Below are 8,136 nucleotides of genomic sequence, written 5' to 3'. Positions count from 1 at the left end.
CCGCCCCATCATATCATCAGCACTTCACCGGATCCACAGCGCAAAAAAACAAAATACTGGAGCATTTGATTCTTTCCAGGATTGTTTCCGCGGAAACACTGGCGCCGCCATCTTTGTCCTGGCCGTCTTCTGGCCGTGCAGAGGTCACTCTCAACCAGAGCAGGTAAACAACCTTCCCTCAGCCACCTCTGCAGCTGATTCCAGCTGAGTGTAGGATGTTTACAGGACCTGAGTCTGAACCGCCATCGATCGCCACAGGCCGACCTTCAACACGGACGCTTCAAGGCCTGCGACGCACACGGGTGTCTGTGGAGAACGGAGCAACCTGCAGCTGCAAACATCAGACTGAAAGCTCTGCGCAGACACAGCTTCCAGTCGGGGATGTTTACAACCCCAAAGTGCCAAAGTGTGACCTCCGGCCCATCTGCGGAACGTCGTCCCCTTCCAGCCAGGGGGAGCATCCTCCACCGTCACAGGACGGACAGCTTTGACAGACACGAGCAGGATGAACGTCTCCCATCTACAACAAGAAAACCCGGTTCTGGTTCTGGGAGAGGGGTTTGGAGAAACCACTTTCCAGATCACATGACAATCTAGTGAACAAAACTCCACTCAGCACAAATGAAATGATGTGAAAACTAAAACTAACATGGCTGTGTTTCTGATGAGAAGGAGCCATCTCCTCCACCGAATCACGTGCCCACATTGATCAGTAAAGTTTGGGAAGTTCTTCAGATCTCCCGTTGAGGTCCAGAGGAGATCAGTTCTGCACAGAACCCTGCCGCTCAGCTGAGTTTGGAGAAGGAAACATGTGAGTTTTCGGACAGAAACAGCAGCTTATCTTTGTTTTCACTGCCGCAGCAGGGTGAACTCCCAGCCGGACGCGGACTCCAGCAGGGCCCGCTCCGCTCCGGGAACAGGCGGAGCGGCTGCCCGCCCCCAGCGCTCTGCCGGCCGGGACAGCGGCGGCCGTCCGGGGAGGGAGCTGCTGTGGGCCGGCCGGGAGAGGCGCCCCGATCCTGTGTAGCTGCGGCTAGCACACTCAAGCTAGCTGCTGTTAGCTCGCCACCAGAACCCCCCTTACCCCCCCCCCCCCCCCCCTTACGTCCCCTTACCGGCTGTTTTCCGACAAACCCGCGTGAAGCTCGCAGCAGCGGTGGTTCGGTTCGAGGTTCGAGCTGCCAGCCCAGGTTCGGTCCAGTTCCGGGCTCAGCATCCAAATTTTCCTTCCGTTTTCACGGACTTGTCTTTATTTTGACCTTTGGTTACTTGACACCAACGCTGACGTCATTGTCATGGCAACAGAGTCCCTCCCACTGCGAGCCCGGACACATACAGGGAACATCACCGAACGTAACCGAACGTAACCGAACTTGACCGAACGTGAAGAGAGACCGGAACCGTGAAACGCCGCTGCCTCTGGGAAACCTTTACATGAAGGGAAGAAAATAAAACCAGAAAGAGAAGTTACAATGATTGACCAAGAGGAGGAGCACCTCCAATTACCTTCAAAGAATTGTTCGCTATTTTACTGAATTGGTTGTCTTGTACTTCTTGTTTTTATTTTATTGATTTTTTTATTTCTCATATTTTCTATTCATTTGTATAGTTAGCAATTAAAAAAAAAAAAATGTATTCTAGTTTAAAACTCAAGTAGAGCAATATCAGGCTATTATCCAATGATGCCATGTAATGGTCATGCAGTCTTGTTGGGTGTGTAGGTGTGGGTGTGTGTTTGTGTCCTTAGCATCACTCACTACTTTGGTTTTTCCTGTCTGAAAAAGCAGCTTTAAATCAAGAAAATAAAATAGTGCTAAAACTAGCCTGTTGTGTCAAAAGACAGATCCAGATGAATTTTCCTGACTTCCTCTAGTATTGATGATGGGTCTGACCCATTGACTGTACATGAGGACTGGACTGAGCAAGTGTGACATCAACCATAGAAAATCGTTAACTCCAGCTCCATCGAAAGGAAGTCAATTCAGTCACCGTTTTTCTTTTCCGCATAAAGATGCCGCCATGTTGGAGTCAGATGATGCCAATCAGCAGGGGTTGGTCCGAGTCGGTCTGAGTCAACATTTCAATAGCAACCACTCTCACCAATCAAGAGAGAGCTTGTTGGAAGGTCACACCACACCACTACCACTTGAACCAAATCTGTCATTCTAATGTTGAAATTGTTCAATATGAGACCATCTACTGTGATTAAGGCATCTGATTGGGCAGTGTATAACTTGAATAACATGAACTACAGAAACAATATATAAAAATCAGGATGATGAAGGAGCCATCTCCAAAAAAGATATTCAGAAATACAAACAGCAAAAGAATTGGCATACCCAGAGGATAAAGTGACCTTCAGAACAACATTAAAGATAAGTGAAATTATAAAACAACATTATAGATACCCTATGACAAATTAAATAAAATTTAAACAAAAATAACTAAGTAAAAATACACCGCAAAAGCAACCATTAAACAACTGAAAATCAACAACAACATTTTGCAAAAATAAATAAAATGAGCGACTGAATAAAAAACACCCCTGAGACCGTAGTGTGTCACTGTAACACGGTGTTGTACAGTCTGATGGCTGTGGGGAGGAATGACCTGCAGTAGCTCCTTCTTGCACTGTGGGGGCAACAGCCTTGTGCTGAAGGAGCTGGTCAGTGCCTCTACAGTTTGGTGCAGGGGGTGGGAGGGGTTATCCATGATGGATGTCAGCTTAGCCAACATCCTCCTGTCTGCCACCTCCTCCATGGACTCCAGTGTGCAGCCCAGGACACTAGTTAACCAGTTTGTTTAGCCTCCTCCTGTCTCTGTTTGTGCTGCCCCCCGCCCAGCACACAACTCCATAAAGGACCACTGAGGCCCCCACAGTGTCATAAAAGGTCCTGAGAAGCTGTCTGCACACGCCAAAGGACCTCAGTCTCCTCAGCAGGTGAAGGCGACTCTGGCCCCTCCTGTACAGAGCATCCGTGTTGTTGGACCAGTCCAGTCTGTTGTTCAGGTGAACACCCAGATATTTAAAAGTGTCCACGACCTCAATGTCTGAACCCTGGATGTTCACCAGTGAGTGTGGTGTAGGGGAAACTCCTGAAGTCCAGGACCAGCTCTTTTGTCTTGCTGGTGTTTAGCAGCAGGTGGTTGCTTCACAACAGCACACAAAGTCAGTGATGACCCCCCTGTACTCCTGCTCGTCCCCCCCTGATACACAGCCCACAATGGCACTGTCATCTGAGAACTACTGCAGATGACAGTGGTGGGAGTCGTGGGTGTAGTCTGATGTGTACAAGGTGAACAGGAGAGGGGGGAGCACAGTCCCCTGAGGTGCCCCTGTGCTGCAGACCACCACATCAGACACACAGCCTCACAAACTGTGGCCTGTCTGTGAGATAGTTGATGGTCCAAGCAGCCAGATGTTGGTCCACGCCTGCAACCTCCAGCTTCCTCCTCAGTAGTGATGGCTGGATGGTGTTGAAAGCACTGGAGAAATAAAAAAACATGACTCTCACAGTGCTCCCAGGGGACTCCAGGTGAGACAGGGCCCGGTGCTGCAGGTAGATGATGGCGTCATCCACCCCAATGCCTGGTCGATATGCAAACTGTAGCAGGTCCAGTGCTGAGCTCACCTGAGTGCGGAGGTGGCTGAGGATAGTTTTCATCAGGTGGGAGGTTAAGGCGACAGGGTGAAGTGGTTTGGTTCCGAAGGACGAGGTACTTTTGGAACCGGAACCAGGCAGGAAATCCTTCAGAGGACTGGTACCTTCTCCAGTCTGAAGCTCATGTTAAAATTATAGCTTCTAAAAGAAGCTACAATCTGGCATACCGGTTCCTGTGGTTCTTGTAGAGAACCTCAGGAATCTTCTTTAAGAGAACCACAGTAGGCACATTGGGTTCAAAGCAAGGGATGATGATGCTGTCTTAGCAATATCAGGACTTCAGGCTGAGACTGAGATTACCTCTTACACAGCAAATTCAAAAGAGTTGATTTTGGAGTGTTGATCAAATTTTAGTAATATAAGAGTTAATTTAACTCTTTGTTGAGTTGCATCCCATATATTTAACACTAAACTAAAAAAGAGTAGAGTTGAAAATGAGTGTCAAATCAACGTGTTTCCAAAATAAATCTGTCAGTGTCATTATGAGAATTTTAACTCTGAAGTCGTCACTCTAAACTCCCACGTTTCCTATAACACCTGAAGTGTACCTTTTACCGCCCTCTGCACTGCTCGGACTGCATGCGAACACCGTTGGAAGCCGTGGTTTTAAGGTTTACCTAGTTGGTAAGTAAATTAAATGCTTCTTGTTGGTGAATTGATCGATTTTCATTTGTTTGCATCAGATTTTATGTCGGTATTAAACGCAGATACATGTCAGCCACGCAAATTGGTGGTAGTAGGACGGAGGCGTCGAATTAATCATGCGTTACACTGTAGTAATTAACTGCGGCCACGGTAAACGACACACAAGAACATTTTTAGTTAAGCAAATACAATTTAATGAAGTTGAACTTGATGTTTGGTGGTTGTGCACACTTTGTGAAATGTTAGCATGACGTTTAGCTAACCTCGCGTGTAAAAAAAATCCCACAGTCAAGCCGCGCAATGGTGGACTCTCATCGCGTTATTTAAATGTTGAAGTACGTTCAACGCATATTACATTATTAATCTCTACGCCCTTTATTTAAATCAAAAGCAGGATATGCTGGGAACTGTGGAATATGGTGGAGTTCAAAAATATGTCAAAGTTCCACGCAGTGAAGAATGCTTCGACTTTACCCGCTTTCTTCAAGATGGTTTGTGCCATTTTATTTTTTACTAAATCAACCATAGTGGTCAGTTTTAGGATCAAGGCATATTATGGATTGTTATTTATAACTTCCACTGTCTGTATTTTCTTTCCCAGTAGCGGACAAATTTGGTCTGCAGGTTCAGCTCCTGACTGAAGGTGTGCTTGTTCTGATGGATCAGTCTGGAACAGAAGTGGATGAGGACATATTTGATGAGCTGTTGAAGTCTGGGGTCAAAAACTTTAAAGTCAAATACAAGCAGCAGCCAGTGTTAGGTGAGTACCGGTAGTCTTCCTTATTTAGAAAAAAAAATATTATAATAATCTTTACAAACTGTTTCATCAAACTAGTATTTTTATTTATTTAGCTGAACTGTTCTAGCACTGATATGATATAATACAATGTTTGTGTTCGTTTTATTGCACTAAAGTGATGCAGTTTTAATAACTGGTATATAAATTGTATATTTTGTTGATGCATGTTAAATTGCTTCTCTGAATTATTTTTTGTCATGTTTATTAATGTGATTAAAGTTTTAATTTATCTTAAAATATGAAGAACATGTCTGTTCTGCTCTTGCTCTTGTTCATTTTAGATCTTACAATTAATTTGACCGCAGAAGAATCACAAACAACAGATCCAGAATCATTATCAGCCCCCCCACCATCACCAGTTTCCATATCAAACTCTTCAGCATCTTCCACTTCGTCAGATTCAACTATGATCCTCCCATCAGTGCTAAACAAAAGAAAGGACGTGAGAGAGATGGACCGGGATCAAGCTAAGCAGGCAAAGTGTTAAACCATTTGATAAATACATCTTCAATTAAAAATTGTAACACTGATGTTAAATTATATGTGATCATGATACACATTTTTCCTCAAATAATTTGCTTTACTAAGTATGTTTGTTTTAAATGCACATGTTTGTTAGTATGTGGGAATGAGTTGTATTATTTATCTATGTTTTGTTTCCAGATGGTTCATTCAGCCTTAAGGTCCAACCCAAAGGGAGAGGAAATCTTCAAGGAGTATGACAAAACTAAAACTCTGTCAGATGCAACACGAAGGCAGATGGTGAATATTCTGGTTGCGGACATGACATCTGCATATGGGTAAGGTATCATGCACTACAGTGGTATGTGGTTGAGAAACAATGTAAATAATTAGTGCTGTATCTTCTTTTAATAGGAGGATTCCACCGATAAGTGCTCGCACCAGCTATGCTCTGGGCATTGTGACCCTTTTTCCCTATCTTCAAGATCCATATTCAAAAAATGGATTTGTAAGTTCTGTAGACTTTTGTTGTCCACGTTTTATCGTAGTAATAGTCTTTTGTAACTTTTGTGTGACTCTGTCCATGTGTGTTTATTCATCTAAATGCAGGAACATTATTATGATCCGGACGCCAATTCTGGCTATCTTGCCTGGAGACTGAAGACGGTCCAGCGAAACACCAATGTTGGCGCTCATTTGCGTTCAAGGCCTGAATACCAGGAAAGTCCAAGAACCAAAAGAGATTCTGTGTTAATAGATGGACAGCTGTTTGGTGAGGAGTGCAGAGAGGCTCTCTCTATAATAAGACACTCTACAGATAAATCTGTGATTAAAGAGAAGATGAGAGCCACCTTTGAGTACAGACAGAAGCTGATTCATGACCAAGATGCAACATTGTCAGTCTTTGAAGTCTTCCCTCGTTTCCTTGACACGCCAGAGTTGGTAAGAATCAATAGTTTATTCCAAAAATTTACAAAATTAAAATCCTACCTATTAGGTTTCATGTTTGTTTCTTCAAAGATCGACCAGGACTTTTCCATGATGTTTGGGGATGAAGTATCAGGAAGGTTTCTGGCAAAGTGGCCATCCTATTTCAAGAACAAAGTGATTGCTGCAAGCCAGCGTCTTCCATCGAGTTCCTACCTAGAGGAGTTACTGGCATCTATGGACCCCAAAGCTGAGAATTACTTTGGTAAACATGGGCAGTTTATTAAACAGTTGCAGCTTTATGAATTTGTTACAGGGGTTCTGTCAATTTAGGCTTGGTTAGATATTTTCTCTTTCTTTGTCAATAAAGTCATAGAATTTAGATATGTTCAAAAAAGATTAAGAAAATTGTGATGAAAATATTTTTATACCAATAGGTACTTTAAAAAAGTACTTTTTATTTAAGGTTGGGACAGTGATATATCAGCTCTTCTGCTGCTGCTGCATCTCTTGCCTCCTACATCCAAAGGCCACAAGAAATCAGCCAAAATCAGCTCAGCACAGGCAGCCCACCGTCTTGTAAGATTTGTAAAGGTGTGTTCCGTTAGCAAAGATATCAAAATTAACAATGTTTGTGTGTTGGTGTTGTATGCTACTTATTCTTTGTTTAGAAAAATGCAAATATTCAAGCATTACATCTTTGTCTTTAACTGCAGGAAGGAGCCAGTCTCAATACATTTTTGGAGAAGGTTGATGTTAGGCAGCCCTTCCTACTCTGTGTTGGGGAGCAAAGAAAAGAAATCCGGAGGTTCTTCATCATGGTGGACCAGAAACCAATCCCATGCAGTGCCTTGACATCAGTGGCTGCATTTGATGTGCTGTTTAAAGCACATTTTGTCTTCAGCATCTCCTACGATGAAGCCCTCTCCAGTTTCTACGCATTTATCCAAACCACAGTGTATAACATTGATGTTGGAAACACAAAGGAAAGCCCACGAGTCAAGGAACTGAGAGCACGACTTCTGCAAGAGCGTTAGCATGACACCAGATTTAAGGTCAGAACACCGTTAACAGATTGAGAATGTTCTCGTGTTTTGTTTGTAAAATGCACCACAAAACTTGTTCAAATCTTTGCAAGCATTTAAAGTTCTTTCATGGTTTATACCCAGCAAAAAATTTGCGTTTAAAATGTGGGGAGTTAGGATGTGTTTCATCTTTTTGTACATACAGTGGATTCAGAAAGCATCTTAAAACTGTACACAGTTGTCAGTTTAGTGGACAGTCTGAATCTAATCAGGAAATGACGCATCAATCTGCTGAAGATATTGCTGTTGATCAGCCAACAACTTCAGCATCTATGCTGCAGTTTCCTACAAATGTTACACAAAACCCTCTTGTTGGAATGTGTGGCTCAATTGTCGCTCAACTACAGGCATCAGGTCTATCTGAAAATACAGTCCAAACAATAGTTTCCTCAATGGAGGAAGTTGTGAATGATGTACATATGCAAGCACGTGAAGCAGCGTTTCAGACATTTTCTTCTGAAGATAAAAAATCTGACATTTACAAAAAAGTTGAGCTTAGTTTAAACCAAAGAAATAATCCGTTTACTTCATTTAATACTGAGAAAAAAAGAGAAAA

The 8,136-nt window shown here is 43.2% G+C and overlaps 1 long non-coding RNA gene and 1 other non-coding gene across 2 annotated transcripts; one reads left to right on the top strand and one right to left on the bottom strand.

The window, feature by feature from the left end:
- Nucleotides 1–308: 308 nt before the first annotated feature.
- mir30d (microRNA 30d) lies at nucleotides 309–413 on the bottom strand. Its single transcript, NR_107145.1, has one exon. It is a non-coding gene; the product is annotated as a microRNA 30d (primary transcript).
- Nucleotides 414–6,331: 5,918 nt separating this feature from the next.
- On the top strand, nucleotides 6,332–7,097 carry LOC110015964. Its single transcript, XR_002874208.1, has 3 exons — nucleotides 6,332–6,510; nucleotides 6,589–6,760; nucleotides 6,962–7,097. It is a non-coding gene; the product is annotated as an uncharacterized LOC110015964 (long non-coding RNA).
- Nucleotides 7,098–8,136: the final 1,039 nt, after the last annotated feature.

The sequence above is a fragment of the Oryzias latipes genome, chromosome 11, assembly GCF_002234675.1.
Source record: "Oryzias latipes chromosome 11, ASM223467v1".
NCBI lineage: Eukaryota > Metazoa > Chordata > Actinopteri > Beloniformes > Adrianichthyidae > Oryzias > Oryzias latipes.
The sequence above is the reverse complement of the archived record's forward strand: the minus strand, read 5'-3'. Positions and strand labels throughout refer to the sequence as shown.